The 25481-nt window shown below is 45.5% G+C and overlaps 1 protein-coding gene across 1 annotated transcript in view; it reads left to right on the top strand.

The window, feature by feature from the left end:
• The first annotated feature begins 5908 nt into the window (after positions 1-5908).
• Positions 5909-25481, top strand: part of LOC118944226 (guanine nucleotide-binding protein G(I)/G(S)/G(O) subunit gamma-2) — a 31725-nt gene continuing 12152 nt past the window's right edge. Inside the window, exon 1 of the mRNA XM_036962553.2 lies at positions 5909-6005. The gene's annotated coding sequence lies outside the window, so the exon portion shown is untranslated. The remainder of the gene's footprint in view (positions 6006-25481) is intronic.

Genomic DNA, 25481 nt, shown 5'->3' with positions numbered 1-25481 from the left:
CTACATCTACAGTTGAAGTCTGAAGTTTACATACACTTAGATTGGAGTAATTAAAACTTGTTTTTCAAGCTCTCCACAAATTTCTTGTTAACAAATGATAGTTTTGGCAAGTCGGTTAGGACATATACTGTGTGCATGACACAAGTAATTTATCCAACAATTGTTTACAGACAGATTTATTCACTTATAATTCACTGTATCACAATTCCAGTGGATCAGAAGTTTACATACACTAAGTTGCCTGTGCCTTTAAACAGCTTAGAAAATTCCAGAAAATAATGTCATGGCTTCAGAAGCTTCTGATAGGCTAATTTACATTCTTTGAGTCAATTGGAGGTGTGCCTGTGGATGTATTTCAAGGCCTACCATCAACCTCAGTGCCTCTTTGCTTGACATCATGGGATAATCAAAAGAAATCAGCCAAGACCTCAGAAAAGAAAATGTAGACCTCCACAAGTCTGGTTCATCCTTGGGAGCAATTTCCAAACGCCTGAAGGTACCACATTCATCTGTACAAACAATAGTACGCAAGTATAAAACCATGGGACGCACAACCGTCATACCGCTCAGGAAGGAGACGCGTTCTGTCTCCTAGAGATGAACGTACTTTGGTGCGTAAAGTGCAAATCAATCCCAGAACAACAGCAAAGGACCTTGTGAAGATGCTGGAAGAAACAGGTACCAAGTCTATATATCCACAGTAAAACGAGTCCTATATCGACATAACCTGAAAGGCCGTTCTGCAAGAAAGAAACCACTGCTCCAAACCGCCATAAAAAGCCAGACTACGGTTTGCAACTTCACATGGGGACAAAGATCGTACTTTTTGGAGAAATGTCTTCTGGTCTGATGAAACAAAAATAAATCTGTTTGGCCATAATGACCATCATTATGTTTAGAGGCTAAAGGGGGAGGCTTGCAAGCCGAAGAACACCATTCCAACCGTGAAGCCCAGGGGTGGCAGCATCATGTTGTGGGGGTGCTTTGCCGCAGGAGGGACTGGTGCACTTCACAAAATAGATGGCATCATGAGGTAGGAAAATTATGTGGATATATTGAAGCAACATCTCAAGACATCAGTCAGGAACTTAAAGCTTGGCCGCAAATGGGTCTTCCAAATGGACAATGACCCCAAGCATACTTCCAAAGATATGTCAAAATGGCTTAAGGACAACAAAGTCAAGGTATTGGAGTGGCCATCACAAAGCCCTGACCTCAAAATTTGTGGGCAGAACTGAAACAGCGTGTGCGAGCAAGGAGGCCTACAAACCTGACTCAGTTACACCAGCTCTGTCAGGAGGAATGGGCCAAAATTCACCCAACTTATTGTGGGAAGCTTGTGGAAGGCTACATGAAACGTTTGACCCAAGTTAAACAATTTAAAGGCAATGCTACCAAATACTAATTGTGTAACGCACTTCTATGCGCAGTGGGTGCGGAGTCAGGCGCTCGAAGCAGAGGGTAAAGGACAATGTTTTATTCCGGCACAGGAAAATGGTCACCCCAAAATACCAGGCGCAATAACAAGACCGGCCCAAAACCAGGACACAACCAGTTCGAGAGAAAAACAAGAAAAACGCACAACCACAAACATGTAAAATAACCCCACACAAAGAGCAGGCGGGCATTACCGGCTTAAATAGCCCAACTAAAACCTAAACAAGAAACAGGTGTAACCAATAAGACAAAACCATCAGAAAAGGGAAAAGGGATCGGTAGCAGCTAGTAGACCGGTGACAACGACCGCCGAGCGCCGCCCGAACAGGAAGAGGAGCCACCTTCGGGGGGAGTCGTGACAAATGGAGTGTATGTAAACTGCTGACCCACTGGGAATGTGATGAAAGAAATAAAATCTGAAATAAATCATTTTCTCTACTATTATTCTGACATTTCACATTCTTATAATAAAGTGGTGATCCCAACTGACCGAAGACAGGGAATTTTTACTAGGATAAATGTGAAAAACTGAGTTTAAATGTATTTGGCTAAGGTGTATGTAAACTTCAGACTTTAACTGTACATCAGCTACATCAGATACATCATCCACATCTACTACATCATCTACATCAGCTACATAATCTACATCATCGACATCAACTACGTCAGCTACATCTACATCATCTACATCAGCTACATCTACATCAGCTACATCTACATCATCATCAGCTACATCTACATCTACATCAGCTACATCAGCTACATCATCTACATCATTGACATCAACTACATCTACATCATCTACATCAACCACATCTACATCAGCTACATCAGCTACATCTACATCATCATCAGCTAAATCATCTACATCAGCTACATCAGCTACATCAGCTGCATCATCTACATCATCTACATCAGCTACATCATCTACATCACCATCAGCATCATCTACATCAGCTACATCTACATCAGCTACAGCTTCATCAGCTACATCATCTACTTCATCATCATCTACATAATCAGCTCCCTCTGCTACATCATCTACATCAACATAAGCTACATTATCATCAGCTACATCAGCTACATCATCATCAGCTACATCATCTACATCATCATCAGCTACATTATCTACATCAGCTACATCATCATCAGCTATATCAGCTACATCATCATCATCTACATAATCTACCTTATCTACTTCATCATCAGCTACATCATCTACATCATTATCAGCTACATCATCATCAACTACGTCTTCTATATCATCATCAGCTACATCATCTACCTTAGCTACATCATCATCAGCTACATCATCTACATCACTTTCAGCTACATCATTTACCTTAGTTACATCATCATCAGCTACATCATCTACATCATCATCAGCTACATCATCTACATCATCATCAGCTACATCATCTACCTTCACTACATCATCATTAGCTACATCAGCTACATCATCTACCTTAACTACATCATCATCAGCTACATCATCATCAGCTACATCAGCTACATCATCTACCTTCACTACATCATCATCAGCTACATCATCTACATCATTATCAACTACATCATCATCAACTACGTCTTCTACATCATCATCAGCTACATCATCTACATCAGCTACATCATCTACCTTAGTTACATCATCATCAGCTACATCATCTACATCATTATCAGCTACATCATCTACCTTAGCTACATCATCATCAGCTACATCATCTACATCAGCATCAGCTACATCATCTACCTTCACTACATCATCATCAGCTACCTCTTTACATCATCATCAGCTACATCATCTACATCAACATCAGCTACATTGTCTACATCATCATCAGCTACATCAGCTACATCATCATCAGCTACCTCACTACATCATCATCAGCTACTTTATCTACATCAGCTACATCATCATCAGCTACATCAGCTACATCATCATCATCTACATAATCTACCTTATCTACTTCATCATCAGCTACATCATCTACATCATTATCAGCTACATCATCATCAACTACGTCTTCTATATCATCATCAGCTACATCATCTACATCAGCTACATCATTTACCTTAGTTACATCATCATCAGCTACATCATCATCAGCTACATCATCTACATCATCATCAGCTACATCATCTACCTTCACTACATCATCATCAGCTACCTCACTACATCATCAGCTACATCATCATCAGCTACATCAGCTACATCATCTACCTTAACTACATCATCATCAGCTACCTCACTACATCATCATCAGCTACATCATCTACCTTAACTACATCATCATCAGCTACATCATCATCAGCTACATCATCTACCTTAACTACATCATCATCAGCTACCTCACTACATCATCATCAGCTACATCATCATCAGCTACATCAGCTACATCATCTACCTTCACTACATCATCATCAGCTACATCATCTACATCATTATCAACTACATCATCATCAACTACGTCTTCTACATCATCATCAGCTACATCATCTACATCAGCTACATCATCTACCTTAGTTACATCATCATCAGCTACATCATCTACATCATTATCAGCTACATCATCTACCTTAGCTACATCATCATCAGCTACATCATCTACATCAGCATCAGCTACATCATCTACCTTCACTACATCATCATCAACTACGTCTTCTACATCATCATCAGCTACATCATCATCAGCTACATCATCTACCTTAACTACATCATCATCAGCTACCTCACTACATCATCATCAGCTACCTCACTACATCATTATCAGCTACATCATCTACCTTAGCTACATCATCATCAGCTACATCATCTACATCATCATCAGCTACATCATCTACATCATCAGCTACATCATCTACATCATTATCAGCTACCTCACTACATCATCATCAGCTACATCATCTACATCATTATCAGCTACATCATCTACCTTAACTACATCATCATCAGCTACCTCACTACATCATCATCAGCTACCTCACTACATCATCATCAGCTACATCATCTACATCATTATCAGCTACATCATCTACCTTCACTACATCATCATCAGCTACATCATCTACATCCTTATCAGTTACATCATCTACCTTCACTACATCATCATCAACTACGTCTTCTACATCATCATCAGCTACATCATCATCAGCTACATCATCTACCTTAACTACATCATCATCAGCTACCTCACTACATCATCATCAGCTACCTCACTACATCATTATCAGCTACATCATCTACCTTAGCTACATCATCATCAGCTACATCATCTACATCATCATCAGCTACATCATCTACATCATCAGCTACATCATCTACATCATTATCAGCTACCTCACTACATCATCATCAGCTACATCATCTACATCATTATCAGCTACATCATCTACCTTAACTACATCATCATCAGCTACCTCACTACATCATCATCAGCTACCTCACTACATCATCATCAGCTACATCATCTACATCATTATCAGCTACATCATCTACCTTCACTACATCATCATCAGCTACATCATCTACATCCTTATCAGTTACATCATCTACCTTCACTACATCATCATCAGCTACATCAGCTACATCATCTACATGCAAAGATGGAAAAAGCCATGGGTGTCACTGTCATCTGCTCTTAAATTATGTGTTTGTTTACAGTATTTGTCTATTTACAGTCTGTATTAGTTGACATTATGTGTTTGTTGACAGTCTGTGTTTATTTACATTATACGTTTGTTTACAGTCTGTGTTGTTTACAGTATGTGTATGTTTACAGTATGTGTATGTTTACAGTCTGTGCTTGTTTACAGTCTGTGTATGTTTACAGTATGTGTATGTTTACAGTCTGTGCTTGTTTACAGTCTGTGCTTGTTTACAGCCTGTGTATGTTTACAGTATGTGTATGTTTACAGTCTGTTCTTGTTTACAGTCTGTGCTTGTTTACAGTCTGTTCTTGTTTACAGTCTGTGCTTGTTTACAGTCTGTGATTAAAAAGACAGTCAAGCCTTTTCCTGTGGCCCCACAGAAGCACTGTGTCTAAGTGTCAAACAGGGAGAGAGAGAAAGAAGGGGGGGGAAGAGAGAGATGTACGGGGAGGGAGTGAGGCAGAGAGGAGAGGGGCTCCTACTGGCTCCTTGTAGGCACAGTGTAGTGTAGTGTTGGTGCTGGCTGAAGGGTAGAGATTGAGAGCAGCAGAGGGGAGGGGAGGGCGTATGTCAGCTGGATCAGCAAGAGAGAGCAGCTAGAGAAGGAGGGGAGGGGAGACCGTATGTCAGCTGGATCAGCAAGTGAGAGCAGCTAGAGAAGGAGGGGAGGGGAGGGGAGGGCGTATGTCAGCTGGATCAGCAAGTGAGAGCAGCTAGAGAGGGAGCCACAGCACAGTGAAAGAGTGTGTGTGTATGAGCCTGCCTGCCTGCCTGCCTTCCTGCTTGCTTGCCTGACTGACTGTGTGTGTGTGTGTGAGAGAGAGAGAGAGGGAGAGGGAGAGTCAGGGAGCTTGTGGATACTACTCCACCAGACTGCATGTCTCTGGCATCACTAGGGGAGCAGTCCACACATTACAGAGGTAAGACACACATTGCCACCATATTCTAACCATGTATTGTTGGCTTTCTCTTTGTTTGGTTGTAAGAAAAAGGATTGTTAGGGAGTGTCTGCTTCACAGTGGCGGTGGGTCTGTTGATTTACAGTCAGTGGTTGTGTCAGTGCTGCAGGGGAGAAAAAGGTCTGTTCTGTTCCCGTCTTCCCTTCAGCTGGTCTCTACATCATGTAATCCCCCTCTCTCTCTCTCTCTCGCTCTTTCTCTCTCTCTCTCTCTCTCTCTCTCTCTCTCTTTCCCTCTCCCCCCTCTCTCTCTCTCGCTCTTTCCCTCTCTCTCTCTCTCTCTCTCTCCCTCTTTCCCTTTCGCTCGCGCTCTCCCTCTTTTCCTCTTTCCCTCCCTCTCTCTATCCCTCTCTCTCTCTCTCTCCCTCTTTCCCTCTCTCTCTCTCTCTCTCTCTCTCTCTCTCTCTCTCTCTCCCTCTTTCCCTTTCGCTCGCGCTCTCCCTCTTTCCCTCTTTCCCTCCCTCTCTCTATCCCTCTCACTCCCTCTTTCCCTCTCTCTCTCTTTCTCTCTCTCCCTCTTTCCCTCTCTCTCTCCGTCTTTCCCTCCCTCTCTCTATCCCTCTCACTCCCCCTTTCCCTCTCTCTCTTTCTCTCTATCCCTCTCACTCCCTCTTTCCCTCTCTCTCTCCCTCCATCTCCCTTTTTCTCTCTCTGAGGTGGGTTTTGCATTTACTGCCTTTGGATTTCTGATCTCTGTGTGTATGTGAGAGAGCGAGGGATTGAGAGAATGGAATGTTTTCATTTCACATTGGACAGGTCTGTTATATGGAGAGGGATAAATTAGGAGCATCTGTTTAGGGAAAATTTGCATGAGTGGGGGAAGAGAGAGTGAGACGGAGAGAGAGAAGGAGGTTGGGGGGAAGGGAGAGGACTGGAGGATAGATGCTGCTGGAGACAGGGGGGGGGGGGGGTCTGAGAATGGATTAGGAATCCCTCAACCCTCCCTTGGGTTCTCTGGTCGTTCCTATTCAGAAGGCAGTCACCGTTCGGTACTATTGTAAAATATCAGCTGACCACAGGCTGAGCTGTCCTCTCAGTGAAGCAGCAGGGTTAGTGTTGGCCATGTTGGATACATTCTCTTCTCTCTGGGAAAGGCTATATTTGGGAACACACACTGATACAAGCAGACATTCACGCGCACGGCCAGATTCACATTCAGATTTACAGACGCACACAAACACACACACACACACCTTCACACTGTCACACCCAGTCAGCCATGTTAGGTGTGCATGTATTACTATCTCCTACTGTATTTCACTGTGTGGTGAGAATGACCATGTTCTCACGTTGTTATTTTCTCAGGCGTCAGCCCTGATTACATTACACTGAAATGGTTTAACCGCTGAAATAGATGAGTGTTTTCTGCCAGGGTATTATAAAGGCACATAACAAGTCCAGCGTCATAATTATGCAACTGCTCCGTTACAGGCTGCTCAGCTCTCGTGACACAGAACAGAACAGAGATGTCGGAGAAGGGAAGTGTGCATATGTTTGTAGATATGTGTGTGTGTGTGTGTGTGTGTGTGTGTGTGTGTGTGTGTGTGTGTGTGTGTGTGTGAGTGCGTGTGTGTGTGCGCGTGTGTGTGCGTGCGTGCGTGTGTGTGTGTGCGCGTGCGTGTGTGTGCGCGCGTGCGTGTGTGTGTGTGTGCGTGCGTGTGTGTGTGTGTAACAGACAGACAGACAGACAGACAGACAGACAGAGTGTAAGAGAGAGGGAGACAAAAGACTTTAATAAAATGCTAATGATTTCCCAGTTAAAGACTTTTCCTCTCTGTCCACCGAAAACCCATTGTTGCTTTCCATTCCCAGCTGGACACTGCTTTGGGGTGTGGCTCTCTCTAAAACCGACTTACGACTGAGTCAGTAGCCATACACACACACACACACACACACACACACACACTCTCTAAAACCCACTGACTGCTGAGTCACTGGCCTAGTTCTGGCCGGACTGGTAGAGATCAGGGTCATACATTATAGTTAGGGTTCTCATTATTGTGTCTGCCTCCCTGGTCAAAAGTAGTGTACTATATAGGGAATAGGGTGCCATTTTGGAACACATCCTGTGTAATTATTCCTGTAAGTAGAGAGTAATAACATTTTTTAAAAATGTTCTCATTGTTTAACTGTAGCCACTTACACCGTAGTAGCTATGAGTCAAAAGTCAATGAGACTCCCTGATGGGGACGTTAGCTCATCACAGTGATGTACTGCATATGCACTCCATCCAAATGGCACTCTATTTCCTACACATGGGCCCTGGTCAAATGTTGTGCACTAAATAGGGTTCCATTTGAGATGCGTCTGTGGAGTCTTCTTGGGTATGATGCTAAAGCTTGGCACACCTGAATTTGGGGAGTTTCTCCCATTCTTCTCTGCAGATCCTCTCAGGCTCTGTCAGGTTGGATGGGGAGCGTTGCTGCACAACTATTTTCAGGTCTCTCCAGAGATGTTTGATCGGGTTCAAGTCCGGGCTCTGGCTGGGCCACTCAAGGCCAGTGGTGTAAAGTACTTAAGTAAAAATACTTTAAAGTACTACTTAAGTAGTTTTCCGATATCTGTACTTTACTTTCCTATTTATATTTTTGACAACTTTTACTTCACTACATTCCTAAAGAAAATATGTACTTTTTACTCCATACATTTTCCCTGACACCCAACAATACTCGTTACATTTTGAATGCTCAGCAGGACAGGAAAATGTCCCAATTCACAAACTTATCAAGAGAACATCCATGGTCATCCAAGTATATATGGTAATCCAAGTATATTTTAGAAATTGCATTTACTTCTGATACTTAAGTATATTTAAAACCAAATACTTTTAGACTTTTACTCAAGTACTTATTTTACTTGAGTCATTTTATATTAAGGTATCTTTACTTTTACTCAAGTATGACATTTTGATACTTTTTTCATCACTGCTCAAGGACGTTCAGAGACGTGTCCCAAAGCCACTCCTGCGTTGTCTTGGCTGTGTGTTTAGGATCGTTGTCCTGTTATAAGGTGAACCATTGCCCCAGTCTGAGGTCCTGAGCAGGTTTTCATCAAGGACTTCTCTGTAATTTGCTCTGTTCATATTTGCCTTGATCCTGACTAGTCTCCCAGTCCCTACCTCTGAAAAACATCCCCACAGCATGATGCTGCCACCACCATGCTTCACTGTAGGGATGGTGTCAGGTTTCCTCCAAATGTGACGCTTGGCATTCAGGCCAAATAGTTCAATCTTGGTTTCATCAGACCAGAGAATCTTGTTTCACATGGTCTGAGAGTCTTTAGGTGACTTTTGGCAAATTCCAAGCATGCTGTTATGTGTCTTTTACTGAGGAGTGGCTTCCATCTGGCCACTCTACCACAAAGGCCTGATTGGTGGAGTGCTGCAGAGATGGTTGTCCTTCTGGAAGGTTCTCCCATCTCCACAGAGGAACTCTGGAGCTCTGTCAGAGTGACAATCAGGTTCTTGGTTACCTCCCTGACCAAGCCCCTTCTCCCCCGATTCCTCAGTTTGGCTTGGTGGTCACAAACTTCTTCCATTTAAGAATGATGGAGACCTCTTGGGACCTTCAATGCTGCAGATATTTTTTGGTACCCTTCCCCAGATCTGTGCCTCGACACAATCCTGTCTCGGAGCTCAACGGACAATTCCTATGACCTCATGGCTTGGTTTTTGTAGAAAAATATCAACGATGATCAATGGAAACAGGATGCATGTGAGCTCAATTTCGAGTCTGATAGCAAAGGGGTCTGAATACTTATCTAAATAAGGTATTTCAGTTTTTTATATCTAATAAATTAGCAACAACTTCTACAAACCTGTTTTCACATTGTCATTATGGAATATTGTGTGTAGATTGCTGAGAATTTAAAAAAAATATTCAATCCACTTTAGGATGAGGTCTTAACGTAACAAAATGTGGAAAAAGTAAAGGGGTCTGAATACTTTCCGAAGGCTCTGTTTCCACTACTGAACTACTACAGTACGATGCACTTGTATATCTTTCTATGCTGGTCAAAGACCATGTTTAAAATGAAGGCTATGCCGTAACGCTTCAGAGTTTTTAAAAGGTTTGTTCTATTGAACATTCCGTAACAATTAAGCTATTTTAATTATATGAACAGTGCATTGGTCTTCCATGTTTAAAAATGTTATGACCAATTAACCCCCTTACCTAAAAGCACCTTCTACCTACTAAGATCTACTATCGTATCCTAGCAACACTTTCCTTCCTTCTTTTCTCTTCAAGGTAACAAACAACCAAAGGTACTGTATATGCTTTGCAGTCTTTCTGTCAAATTTTTGTACTAGCTCATGATTCCCTCTGGGTAGTGTATCCATATCTATCTAGACAGCATGCTTAGGTTATGTTTAGGTTATAAACTGTCCTGCAGACTCTAAACAAGTCCGTATGTTTGTAATAGTGTCTGTGTCCCAAAATGGCACCCTGTTCCATATTTAGTGCACTAATTTTGACCAGGGCCCAGAGCAACCTGTGCCATTAGGGACTCAGACGTGACTGTTAACCATCTAGCGGAGGGAGTCAGGAAGTGTTATTGGTGGCTGAGGAAGCTGTGTTTGTTCCTCCTCACCCAGAGCAACGTAGCATAACACTACATTCCCCTCACTGCTGACCAGTCCAACGCTGGTGTGTGTGTGTGTGTGTGTGTGTGTGTGTGTGTGTGTGTGTGTGTGTGTGTGTGTGTGTGTGTGTGTGTGTGTGTGTGTGTGTGTGTGTGTGTGCGTGCGTGCGTGCGTGCGTGTGTGTGTGAAAGTGTGTGTAGCAGATGCTATCTGGAACTCACTGCAGTCACTAAACATTGTACAGGAATGAGTTTGAATACCATTATGCGCAGTTGATGGCTACACTAAAGGTATGTGATCCTTATAGATGAAAGGAGAGAATTAGACCATATAACCAGGCAGTATCATCGACACGTCCCAAATGATCCCCTTCTTCCCCATAATGCTCTCGTCAAAAGTAGGGCACTAAGGAATAGGGGGAGGGGCTCTGGTCAAAGTAGTTTACTATGTAGGGAATAGGGGGAGGGGCTCTGGTCAAAAGTAGTGCACTATGTAGGGAATAGGGGGAGGGGCTCTGGTCAAAAGTAGTGCACTATGTAGGGAATAGGGGGAGGGGCTCTGGTCAAAAGTAGTGCACTATGTAGGGAATACGGTGCCATTTGGGATGCAAGCCAACTCTTTGGCCTGGCTTCCAGCGAAGGGTATGATGCCAAGTAAATGAGAACAGTTAGAGAAGTATTTCCTGTTTACATCCACATACACAGTGCCTGCCAGGTGAGCTGGATCAACCAATTCCCTGTACTCCCATCAGGAGAACACCTTCTAATGCCAGAACATCCAATCAACTTTTCTTATTATTTGTTTTTGTGTCTTTGGGATTTTTGTATTACGTGACATTTTATTTGAAAGATATTTCGACTTAATGGATCATCTCTGCAACATTTCTAACATGAACGTAAACTTTTTCACCATTCATTTGTAGTCCATCAGTCAAGAGCCCAAGGGATGCATCTACACACTACTGTACATTATTACTTCCTTTAAGGTAGGGTCAATCTATTGGTATAGAATTACATCTAGATTCTTCACGTAGTCTGTACACTGAGTTTACCAAACATTAGGAACACCTTTCTAATGCTGAGTCGAGGAGATGGACTCTACAAGGTGTTGAAAGCGTTCCACAGGGATGCTGGCCCATGTTGACTCCAATGCTTCCCACAGTTGTGTCAAGTTGGGTGGTGGAGCATTCTTGATACACACAGGAAACTGTTGAGCGTGAAAAAAACAGCAGCGTTGCAGTTCTTGACACAAACCGGTACACCTGGCACCCACTACCATACCCTGTTCAAAGGCACCTGCTGCCCCACCCTGTTCAAAGACACCTGCTGCCCCACCCTGATCAAAGACACCTGCTGCCCCACCCTGTTCAAAGGCACCTGCTGCCCCACCCTGTTCAAAGACACCTGCTGCCCCACCCTGATCAAAGACACCTGCTGCCCCACCCTGTTCAAAGACACCTGCTGCCCCACCCTGTTCAAAGACACCTGCTGCCCCACCCTGTTCAAAGACACCTGCTGCCCCACTCTGTTCAAAGACACCTGCTGCCCCACCCTGTTCAAAGACACCTGCTGCCCCACCCTGTTCAAAGACACCTGCTGCCCCACCCTGTTCAAAGACACCTGCTGCCCCACTCTGTTCAAAGGCACCTACTGCCCCACCCTGTTCAAAGACACCTGCTGCCCCACTCTGTTCAAAGACACCTGCTGCCCCACCCTGTTCAAAGGCACCAGCTGCCCCACCCTGTTCAAAGACACCTGCTGCCCCACTCTGTTCAAAGACACCTGCTGCCCCACCCTGTTCAAAGGCACCAGCTGCCCCACCCTGTTCAAAGACACCTGCTGCCCCACCCTGTTCAAAGACACCTGCTGCCCCACCCTGTTCAAAGGCACCAGCTGCCCCACCCTGTTCAAAGACACCTGCTGCCCCACCCTGTTCAAAGACACCTGCTGCCCCACCCTGTTCAAAGACACCTGCTGCCCCACTCTGTTCAAAGACACCTGCTGCCCCACCCTGTTCAAAGGCACCAGCTGCCCCACCCTGTTCAAAGACACCTGCTGCCCCACCCTGATCAAAGACACCTGCTGCCCCACCCTGTTCAAAGGCACCTGCTGCCCCACCCTGTTCAAAGACACCTGCTGCCCCACCCTGATCAAAGACACCTGCTGCCCCACCCTGTTCAAAGACACCTGCTGCCCCACCCTGTTCAAAGACACCTGCTGCCCCACTCTGTTCAAAGACACCTGCTGCCCCACCCTGTTCAAAGACACCTGCTGCCCCACCCTGTTCAAAGACACCTGCTGCCCCACCCTGTTCAAAGACACCTGCTGCCCCACTCTGTTCAAAGGCACCTACTGCCCCACCCTGTTCAAAGACACCTGCTGCCCCACTCTGTTCAAAGACACCTGCTGCCCCACCCTGTTCAAAGACACCTGCTGCCCCACCCTGTTCAAAGACACCTGCTGCCCCACTCTGTTCAAAGACACCTGCTGCCCCACCCTGTTCAAAGGCACCAGCTGCCCCACCCTGTTCAAAGACACCTGCTGCCCCACCCTGTTCAAAGACACCTGCTGCCCCACTCTGTTCAAAGGCACCTACTGCCCCACCCTGTTCAAAGACACCTGCTGCCCCACTCTGTTCAAAGACACCTGCTGCCCCACCCTGTTCAAAGGCACCAGCTGCCCCACTCTGTTCAAAGACACCTGCTGCCCCACCCTGTTCAAAGGCACCAGCTGCCCCACCCTGTTCAAAGGCACCAGCTGCCCCACCCTGTTCAAAGACACCTGCTGCCCCACCCTGTTCAAAGGCACCAGCTGCCCCACCCTGTTCAAAGACACCTGCTGCCCCACTCTGTTCAAAGGCACCTGCTGCCCCACCCGGATCAAAGACACCTGCTGCCCCACCCTGTTCAAAGGCACCTGCTGCCCCACCCTGTTCAAAGACACCTGCTGCCCCACTCTGTTCAAAGACACCTGCTGCCCCACCCTGTTCAAAGGCACCAGCTGCCCCACCCTGTTCAAAGACACCTGCTGCCCCACCCTGTTCAAAGACACCTGCTGCCCCACCCTGTTCAAAGGCACCTGCTGCCCCACCCTGTTCAAAGACACCTGCTGCCCCACCCTGATCAAAGACACCTGCTGCCCCACCCTGTTCAAAGACACCTGCTGCCCCACTCTGTTCAAAGACACCTGCTGCCCCACCCTGTTCAAAGACACCTGCTGCCCCACTCTGTTCAAAGACACCTGCTGCCCCACCCTGTTCAAAGACACCTGCTGCCCCACCCTGTTCAAAGACACCTGCTGCCCCACCCTGTTCAAAGGCACCAGCTGCCCCACCCTGTTCAAAGACACCTGCTGCCCCACCCTGTTCAAAGACACCTGCTGCCCCACTCTGTTCAAAGGCACCTACTGCCCCACCCTGTTCAAAGACACCTGCTGCCCCACTCTGTTCAAAGACACCTGCTGCCCCACCCTGTTCAAAGGCACCAGCTGCCCCACTCTGTTCAAAGACACCTGCTGCCCCACCCTGTTCAAAGGCACCAGCTGCCCCACCCTGTTCAAAGGCACCAGCTGCCCCACCCTGTTCAAAGACACCTGCTGCCCCACCCTGTTCAAAGGCACCAGCTGCCCCACCCTGTTCAAAGACACCTGCTGCCCCACTCTGTTCAAAGGCACCTGCTGCCCCACCCGGATCAAAGACACCTGCTGCCCCACCCTGTTCAAAGGCACCTGCTGCCCCACCCTGTTCAAAGACACCTGCTGCCCCACTCTGTTCAAAGACACCTGCTGCCCCACCCTGTTCAAAGGCACCAGCTGCCCCACCCTGTTCAAAGACACCTGCTGCCCCACTCTGATCAAAGACACCTGCTGCCCCACTCTGTTCAAAGACACCTGCTGCCCCACCCTGTTCAAAGGCACCAGCTGCCCCACCCTGTTCAAAGACACCTGCTGCCCCACCCTGTTCAAAGACACCTGCTGCCCCACCCTGTTCAAAGACACCTGCTGCCCCACCCTGTTCAAAGGCACTTACATATTTTGTCTTGCCCCTTTCACCCTCTGAATGGCCCACATACACAATCCATGTCTCAAGGCTTAAAAATCCTTCTTTCACCTGTATCCTCCCCTTCATCTACACTGATTGAAGTGGATTTAACAGGTGTCATCAATAAGGGATCACAGCTTTCACCTGGATTCACCTGATCAGTCTTCGTCGTGGAAAGAGCAGGTGGTGTTAATGTTTTGTACACTCAGTGTATAGGCCAGCTGTAAGGCCACATGCACCCATTCACCCGCAGCCCTGTCCAGCTAGCTGTATCGCTACCCTCCATGGTCACTATTTCTCTCTCTAGCACCTGATCTAGAATCAGTCCTCTGTATCGCTACCCTCTTTGGTCACTATTTCTCTCTCTAGAACCTGATCTAGAATCAGTCCTCTATATCGCTACCCTCCATGGTCACTATTTCTCTCTCTCTCTAGCACCTGATCTAGAATCAGTCCTATGTATCGCTAAACTCCATGGTCACGATTTCTCTCTCTAGCACCTGATCTAGAATCAGTCCTCTGTATCTCTACCCTCCATGGTCTCTCTCTCTCTCTCTCTCTCGCACCTGATCTAGAATCAGTCCTTTGTCTCTCTGTCGCTCCACCATTACAATCCTATCCGTAAGACAGGCCCTAGACCAGTTGATGATAATAATAGCCTAAAATAGCCTAAAATAACCACAGACATAAGGCAATGGCCTGGAGAAAGGACCTTGCCTGCTGTCTCCTTGCATCCCAGGGGAGGCATCATTTCCTGAGCCACTGCCCTCACCCCTCCCCTAAACCTTGGAGCCCCAGGTTCTACCTCCTCCTCCTCGTCATGTAGAGCAGAACCAGGCTGGGCAGGACAGTGCCCGCTGAGGCCAGGGGAGGGCACAGATGTCTGTGGTAATCTAATAGTTGTGGGTTGTGGTCGTCTGACTGTGATGGGGACACTATAGGACAGCATCTCTTTGTGCACCGACGTTCATATCGAGCATCATAGAAACAAAGATTGTGTCTCAAATGGAACCTTATAGTTGGTTGCAACTCCTTTGGTTGCATTCAAAATAACACCTTATTCCCTATATAGTGCACAACCCCTATGGGCCGTGGTCAAAAGTAGTGCACTATGTAGGGGATAGGGTGTTATTTGGATTGCAGACTAAGGAGTTCTAAATAATCTAAAAATAGTCTGGAATCCTAACGAAAGGAAGGAAGTGAAGAGACAAGAGAGGTGTGTCCTCTCGTTATTTGACTCTTTTAGAACACACCCATATCAACATTGATCACAACTCTGTCCCATGAGTGTACAAGACAGGGAAAAATCTGAAATGTGATGTCTGGGACGGATACAGTACAGTAGGAAGGCCTGCAGGCCAACGACTACAGACTGTATAGAGAACTACACTAGTGGAGGTAGCAGAATGAATCATGTTGTCATTAATCTGCTTGCTAAGCTTCTGACTTATAGTTATTATTCTGAAGCAAGCACACCATTTTTCTGAAGGAAAAATTCTAGTTTCTACTTGTTTTTACTCTTTGTGCATGTCGTCATCATTGTTGAGTCATGCTCCCAGGCAGAGCAGAGTAGTAGGATTTGGACTGAGAGTAATATACAAGGGGCATCATGACAAGTGATCCAATTCCATCCTCCCTTCCCCTCCCTCCCTCTCTTTCTTCCCCTCTTCATCCCTCCCCTCCTCTCCTCTCATCCCCCTCTCCTCTCATCTCTTTCCGCTCCTCCCCTGTGTCCCAACTCCTCCCCTCCCCTCCCTCCCTCTCTTTCTTCCCCTCTTCATCCCTCCCCTCCTCTCCTCTCATCCCCGTCTCCTATCCTCCCCTCTCCTCTCATCTCGTTCCGCTCCTCCCCTGTGTCCCAGGCCTTCTGCTTCCTCTCTCCCCCTCCAACACAGACAGGTGTTTATGGATGATTCAAAAAGCACCCAGCACGCTTCATCCTTCATCCTGTTTCCTCGCTCCCACAGCATTAACTAATCAATGATTAATCTCTCTCTCTATCTGTCTCGCCATGCCCTTTGTAGGATCTAGTCCTGTAGGTTTAATGAATCACCCTGTAAGTCAGAGACATCCAGAGGCAAACACCAGCCATGATCACATCTGTGGAGGGCCTCGTCACGAACACACACTCACACACACACACACACAGTCCCCCACCCCTGCCCCATGCTGCGATGCCCAGGGTGTGAAATCAGAGCGTGGTAATTAAAAATCTGTCCCTCGCTGTGTGTGTGTTTGTCCCTCACAGAGCCATCTGGAACTCTGTGGATGAAATATTAAATTAGGAGGGTCAGCTGGGGGAGGTGGGGGGGGGGGGTGGTAGGAATCATAGGAACATGGTAGGAAAAATGGGTGGTAAGAAACCTGTGAAACTCTATCAATATCACATCAAAATGGATTAAAACCATTTACGTGTGATGGAAAATATTGTCTAATGTTATATACATCTGAAATAAAGTCATATTCTGTCTGAAAAAAGCCAAATTGATCAAATTGTCCAATTCACACAATTGCATTTTACAATAACAAAACATATTTCTGTGTTTTTTTCTATGTATGGATAATATTTAACTTACTTTAAGTAATATTGGGTTATCCTTTCTGGTTTCTTTTGAAGAGATCGTATCTTACTTCTTTACCTTCAAATGAATGGTCGTCAATGGCAGTGTTCTGACCACATATTAAAAATATATATATATATACAGTACAGTGCATTTTTCCACATTTTGTTAGGTTACAGCCTTATTCTAAAATGGATGAAATAATTTTCCCCCCATCAATATACACACATATATCCCATAATGACAAAGCAAAAACAGTTATTTTTACATTTTTGCACATTTATAAAACGTAACTATCACATTTACAGATGTATTCAGACCCTTTACTTTGTTGAAGCAGCCTTGAGTCTTCTTGGGAATGATGCTACAAGCTTGGCATACCTGTAATTGGGGAGTTTCTCCAATTCTTCTTCGCAGATCCTCAAGCTCTGTCAGGACTCTCCAGAGATGTTTGATCGGGTTCAAGTCTGGGCTCTGGCTGAGCCACTCAAGGACATTCAGAGACTTGTCCCGAAGCCACTCCTGTCTTTACCATGGATTAAGTGATATATGACATGCTATTTTATCAAATAAATTCTCTGTAATTAATATTACCTGATTAAACTAATCTTGTAAATGTAATTAACGAGGAAGTCGGGGCACCACGGAATAATTTTTATAGAGCTGTTGTCTTCCGAATAAAGTCTTAAAGACCTTGTCATATTTTATATCAATAGCAGCCAATTACTAATCGTCCCCTTATTCAGTCTCATCTGAACATCGGAAAATTATTGGTTATCTTCATGAACCCTGGCTAACAAGTTGGAACAGCAATACAAAATTTGGTTTAATTATTTATTTACTAAATACATAAATAATCACACAGAATTGCATATACACAGGATGGATCATAAATTGATGACTAATTATGTCACACAAGAAAACATCCCTAGCAGATGAAACCGATATGACGGCTGGTTACACAAAGAAAGGGGGTTGGGTTTGAATGAAAGTGCGGGAAGACTGAGGAACAAAAGGATTAGGTCTCTATCGGACCTTATGAAGCTATGCTATCGTAAATACAGAATCTTATGCATTCTAAATAACTGCCCATTCGGAAAAAGGAAAATGCAAGAAATATATTTACTCTGAGCAACGCTTTGATAGATTGGTCGAAGATTGAGGCTGGGTTGCCCAGCAGAGATCTCCCTTGCCCTTTGAAGAATATTTCTGGGCAGATACGTTGTAGTCTGTTGTCTTGTGGTAGAACGGTTATGTTGTAGTACCGTCGTCTTGTAGTAGAATGGATACGTTGTAGTACCCTGTCGTTCTGAAGAGATTGTTCATCCTTTCCTAGGCCACACACATTTACAGCTGCTGCTGATAACTCGACGTCTAGGATGTATCCCTTCTTTTATTGAATAAAAGTGATGCTGCCACCACCATGCTTCACCGTAGGGATGGTGCCAGGTTTCCTCCAGACATGACGCTTGGCATTCAGGCCAAAGACTTCAATCTTGGTTTCTTCAGACCAGGTGACCATCGGGTTCTTGGTCACCTCCCTGACCAAGGCAAACTCCAAGCACGCTGTTATGTGTCTTTTACTGAGGAGTGGCTTCCATCTGGCCACTCTACCACAAAGGCCTGATTGGTGGAGTGCTGCAGAGATGGTTGTCCTTCTGGAAGGTTCTCCCATCTCCACAGAGGAACTCTGGAGCTCTGTCAGAGTGACAATCAGCCCTTCTCCCTGATTGTTCAGTTTGGCCGGACGGCCAGCTCTAGGAAGAGTCGTGGTGGATCCAAACTTCTTCCATTTAAGAATGATGGAGGCCACTGTGTTTTTGGTGACCTTCAATGCTGCAGAAATGTTTCGGTACCCTTCCCCAGAGCTGTGCCTCGACACAATCCTGTCTCGGTGCTCTACAGACAATTATTTCGACCTCATGATTGTTTTTTGCTCTGACATGCACTGTCAACTGTGGGACCTTTTATAGACAGGTGTGTGCCTTTCCAAATCATGACCAATCATTTTTACCACAGGTGGACTCTAATCAAGTTGAAGAAACATCTCAAGGATGATCAATGGAAACAGGATGCACCTGAGCTCAATTTCGAGTTTCATAGCAAAGGGTCTGAATACTTATGTAAATAAGGTATTTCTGTTTTTTATTTGTAATAAGTCCTCAAATGCTTTGTCATTTAAATATTTGTTTACCTCTTATTTAACTAGGCAAGTCAGTTAAGAACAAATTCTTATTTACAATGATGACCTACACTGGCCAAACGTATGCCCTATGGGACTCCCAATCACAGCCAGTTGTGATACAGCCCAGATTTGAACCAGGGTATCGGTATTGATGTTCCTAGCACTGAAATGCAGTGACTTAGACCACTGCACCACTGGGGAGACCCCCAAATTATGGGGTATTGTGTGTAGATTGATGAGGGAAAAAACAAATTGAATCCATTTTTGAATAAGGATGTAATGTAACAAAATGTGTAAAAAGGGAAACGGTCTGATACTTTCCGAACGAACTGTACGCTTTTGTAGGGGACAACTGTGATGTCAGACGAGTGGACAGGTGGACAGGTGTCTAATGTTTCAGAGGCTACTGATGCCACAATAATTATACTGACACACAACACAGACCACTAAAGGATACATCTGGGTCTGAAGAGAGGCACCTATGTAGTGAGTGCCATGATGTTTTTGTTTAGGACCGGTACAGAATGCAATTTAGGAAACCTTGTATTATTGCAACAGTGGGTGGATGCTAAATTACACATTCTGTTAACATTTATATTCTATGACATTTCAGATGTACATATTATCATTTTTCAAGAAGTAGTTAGGATGTCGTGAACTACTTTTTCAAAGTAACTTTAGTTCAGTAAACTATACATTTCTTAAGCCTAGCTTTAGAGTAGCTTAACTTCCTCCAGTGTGAAGTAATTGGTAGCTTGGAGGGGGACATGATGGTGTGTCTAAGCACAGCTGGGGTCCTCTCTCGCTCCCTCTCACTTTCTCTCTCTCTCTCTCGCTCTCTCTCTCGTCTCTCTTTCTCTCTCTCTGTCTCACTTTCTTTTTCTCTCTCTCCCTCTCTCTCACTCTCTCTCTTTCTCTCTCTCACTTTCTCTCGTTCTCTCTCTCCTTCTCTGTCTCTCTCTCTCCTTTTCTGTCTCTCTCTCTCTCACTATTCAGTGTACAATATCAAGCACAAGTCCTCAAAGAGTGTGCAGACAGTGTTGATATCATACTGCTGTCACCCAATGAAACAGTATTGTGACCTGTTTCGACATCTCCCATGAGTATTGACCATTATGATATTGTGGCCCCATTATGGAAAAATCATTTTCTTTTAGAGTTGTTCAGAGCTTTGTCAATGATGCTGTTGTAGTGTCTGCCCTATTTGAACAAGTGGGGCAATTTAAATTACATTCTCATGTTCATTTGGAAGACCATGTCTGGATTTCAATCCAAGGCACGTTGTAGGGAACAGCATTGGTCTGTCAACAATGCACCTTTTAAAAGCAATGGTTCCGATGTTCACAAACAGCACATTCACAGTAAATATTTAAAATACCTAAATCCTTATTAACCATCCAACATATAACGAGGCCCCTGGGGGCCTCACCCTCACAATGCTGGTCTTCCTGACACCCATCAGAGGCCAATGTGTAGAAGGACAGGCATATGACTTCCACAGAGGGGACCCAGGTTATAACAGATTATAAGTATGGAAGATTTATCCAGGTCTGTCTTGAAAAATCTATTTTATATGTCAATAAGACTAAGCTGGTTAAATAAAAATGAATGATATAGTGTCCCAGCCGGGTTAAAGATTATAAAACCCTTCTCACAAATATGAAAACATCCAACGGACCTCTCTGTGTTATCTCTCTGTAATAATTATAATTATAGTATTCACTAATTCTAGTATAGTATTGAATAATATCCAATTATACTATTTAATGTCTATATTCAGTAGGCTATTCTTATATTCAGTTCTAGTATTCAGTTCTGCTATTCTAGTATTTACTGTTCAAGGGGAACTGGTTTCATGGTAGAACTCAACTGCCCACCCACCCCATCAGTGTGACACATGCTGGAGTGGTCACTAGAGTGGTCCTGGAGTAGTCTCTAGAGTGGTCCTGGAGTAGTCTCTAGAATGGTCCCTAGAGTGGTCCTGGAGTAGTCTCTAGAGTGGTCCTGGAGTAGTCTCTAGAGTGGTCCTGGAGTGGTCTCTAGAGTGGTCTCTAGAGTGGTCCTGGAGTGGTCCTGGAGTGGTCACTAGAGTGGTCCTGGAGTAGTCTCTAGAGTGTTCCTGGAGTAGTCTCTAGAATGGTCCCTAGAGTGGTCCTGGAATGGTCTCTAGAGTGGTCCTGGAGTGGTCCCTAGAGTGATCCTGGAGTGGTCTCTAGAGTGGTCCCTAGAGTGGTCTTGGAGTGGTCTCTAGAGTGGTCCGTAGAGTGGTCCTGGAGTGGTCCCTAGAGTGGTCCCGGAGTAGTCTCCAGAGTGATCTCTAGAGTGGTCCCTAGAGTGGTCCTGGAGTAGTCTCTAGAGTGGTCCTGGAGTAGTCTCTAGAGTGGTCCTGGAGTGGTCCCTAGAGTGGTCCTTAGAGTGGTCCTGAAATGGTCCGTAGAGTGGTCCTGGAGTGGTCCCTAGAGTGGTCCCGGAGTAGTCTCCAGAGTGATCTCTAGAGTGGTCCCTAGAGTGGTCCTGGAGTAGTCTCTAGAGTGGTCCTGGAGTAGTCTCTAGAGTGGTCCCTAGAGTGGTCCCTAGAGTGGTCCCTAGAGTGGTCCTGGAGTGGTCACTAGAGTGGTCCTGGAGTGGTCCTGGAGTGGTCTCTAGAGTGGTCCTGGAGTGGTCCCTAGAGTGGTCCTGGAGTGGTCCCTAGAGAGGTCCTGGAGTGGTCCCTAGAGTGGTCCCTAGAGTGGTCCTGGAATGGTCCCTAGAGTGGTCCTGTAGTGGTCCCTAGAGTGGTCCCGGAGTAGTCTCCAGAGTGGTCCTGGAGTAGTCTCTAGAGTGGTCCCTAGAGTGGTCTTGGAGTGGTCTCCAGAGTGGTCTCTAGAGTGGTCCTGGAGTAGTCTCTAGAGTGGTCCTGGAGTGGTCTCTAGAGTGGTCCTGGAGTAGTCTCTGTTGGTACCTTCTTCTGTTGGTACCTCCTTCTGTTGGTACCTCCTTCTGTTGGCACCTCCTTCTGTTGGCACCTCCTTCTGTTAGTACCTCCTTCTGTTGGCACCTCCTTCTGTTGGCACCTCCTTCTGTTAGCACCTCCTTCTGTTAGCACCTCCTTCTGTTGGTACCTCCTTCTGTTAGCACCTCCTTCTGTTGGTACCTCCTTCTGTTGGCACCTCCTTCTGTTAGCACCTCCTTCTGTTAGTACCTCCTTCTGTTAGCACCTCCTTCTGTTAGCACCTCCTTCTGTTAGTACCTCCTTCTGTTAGTACCTCCTTCTGTTAGCACCTCCTTCTGTTAGTACCTCCTTCTGTTAGCACCTCCTTCTGTTGGCACCTCCTTCTGTTGGCACCTCCTTCTGTTAGCACCTCCTTCTGTTAGCACCTCCTTCTGTTGGCACCTCCTTCTGTTGGCACCTCCTTCTGTTAGTACCTCCTTCTGTTAGCACCTCCTTCTGTTGGCACCTCCTTCTGTTAGTACCTCCTTCTGTTGGTACCTCCTTCTGTTGGCACCTCTTTCTGTTAGCACCTCCTTCTGTTAGCACCTCCTTCTGTTGGCACCTCATTCTGCCCTTCTAGGTCAACTACCAGTCAACCTCTGTAGCCTGTTCTCCTTCACCGCTATAGCAGGTAGCAGACAAGATCTATTAGGTGGTTGCTACTTTGTGTGTGTGTGTGTGTGTGTGTGTGTGTGTGTGTGTGTGTGTGTGTGTGTGTGTGTGTGTGTGTGTGTGTGTGTGTGTGTGTGTGTGTGTGTGTGTGAGAACAACCAGAGCAACCAGGGTTGCGTCTGAAATGGTACCCTGTTCCCTATGTAGTGCACTACTGTTGACCAGGGCCCAGGACAAAATACGTGCACTACATAGGGAATAGGCTGCCATTTCTGAACCAGCCCATGTCCTGAGAGCCTTAGACTCAGTAAAAGCCTGTAGTTTACATTACACTGTTGATACAACTTAGCCTGTTTACAGTCACTATAAATCCACTATGGTAGCTGGTCCTTTGCCTCACGGAAATAAATGGCTTTATTTCAACTTCTCCAACTTATTGTGGGGACAATGCAATTTTTTAATGGAGGAGACAGCGCGTCACATAGACAGTATGAGTTTTTTAATGGAGGAGACAGCACGTCACATAGACAGTATGAGTTTTTTAATGGAGGAGACAGCACGTCACATAGACACTATGAGTTTAATGGAGGAGACAGCACGTCACATAGACAGTATGAGTTTAATGGAGGAGACAGCACGTCACATAGACAGTATGATTTTAATGGAGGAGACAGCACATCACATAGACAGTATGAGTTTAATGGAGGAGACAGCACGTCACATAGACAGTATGAGTTTAATGGAGGAGACAGCACGTCACATAGACAGTATGAGTTTAATGGAGGAGACAGCACGTCACATAGACAGTATGAGTTTAATGGAGGAGACAGCACGTCACATAGACAGTATGAGTTTAATGGAGGAGACAGCACGTCACAAAGACAGTATAAGTTTAATGAAGTAGACAGCACGTCACATAGACAGTATGAGTTTTTTAATGGAGGGGACAGCACGTCACATAGACACTATGAGTTTAATGGAGGAGACAGCACGTCACATAGACAGTATGAGTTTAATGGAGGAGACAGCACGTCACATAGACAGTATGAGTTTAATGGAGGAGACAGCACGTCACATAGAAAGTATGAGTTTAATGGAGGAGACAGCACGTCACATAGACAGTATGAGTTTAATGGAGGAGACAGCATGTCACATAGACAGTATGAGTTTAATGGAGGAGACAGCACGTCACATAGACAGTATGAGTTTAATGGAGGAGACAGCACGTCACAAAGACAGTATAAGTTTAATGAAGTAGACAGCACGTTACATAGACAGTATGAGTTTTTTAATGGAGGAGACAGCACGTCACATAGACAGTATGAGTTTAATGGAGGAGACAGCACGTCACATAGACAGTATGAGTTTTTTAATGGAGGAGACAGGTCGTCACATAGACAGTATGAGTTTAATGGAGGAGACAGCACGTCACAAAGACAGTATAAGTTTAATGAAGTAGACAGCACGTCACATAGACAGTATGAGTTTAATGGAGGAGACAGCACATCACAAAGACAGTATAAGTTTAATGAAGTAGACAGCACGTCACATAGACAGTATGAGTTTAATGGAGGAGACAGCACGTCACAAAGACAGTATAAGTTTAATGAAGTAGACAGCACGTCACATAGACAGTATGAGTTTTTTAATGGAGGAGACAGCACGTCACATAGACAGTATGAGTTTAATGGAGGAGACAGCACGTCACATAGACAGTATGAGTTTAATGGAGGAGACAGCACGTCACATAGACAGTATGAGTTTAATGGAGGAGACCGCGCGTCACATAGACAGCACAAGTTTTTTCATGGAGGAGACTGTGCGTCACATAGACAGTATGAGTTTAATGGAGGAGACAGGGTGTAGTCAGGCTGTAACAGCAGTGAAAACTGACCGTGCTACAGGGCTGTCCCTTTTGAGGCATCCACATGGACAGGTGTGATGCTGTGACATGGACAGGTGTGATGCTGTGACATGGACCGGTGGGGCGCTGTGACATGGACAGGTGAAGGCGCTGTGACATGGACAGGTGGGGCGCTGTGACATGGACAGGTGTGATGCTGTGACATGGACCGGTGGGGCGCTGTGACATGGACAGGTATGATGCTGTGACATGGACAGGTGTGATGCTGTGACATGGACAGGTGAAGGCGCTGTGACATGGACAGGTGGGGCGCTGTGACATGGACAGGTGTGATGCTGTGACATGGACAGGTGTGATGCTGTGACATGGACAGGTGTGCCACTGTGGGACATCAATATTGATGTTCCAGCACCACGCAGAAATCTGAGATGAGCGTTTAACCCACTGATCCATCTGATCCCACGGTGAGCCCTACCCTAACCTGCTGCACCATGGGTCTGAAAGGTAGGAGGCCACTGATGGGATTAATCACTAGGGAAAGCTAGTCGGTTACACCGGTACACACACACACAGACACTTCAACCTCCCTCTTATCAATGTTTTAATCCTGTTTTTAACCGCCCAC

This window comes from Oncorhynchus mykiss, chromosome 25 (assembly GCF_057628025.1).
Source record: "Oncorhynchus mykiss isolate SJ-2025 chromosome 25, ASM5762802v1, whole genome shotgun sequence".
In the NCBI taxonomy this organism is placed as follows: Eukaryota; Metazoa; Chordata; class Actinopteri; order Salmoniformes; family Salmonidae; genus Oncorhynchus; species Oncorhynchus mykiss.
This window is presented reverse-complemented; position numbering and strand designations above follow the sequence as displayed.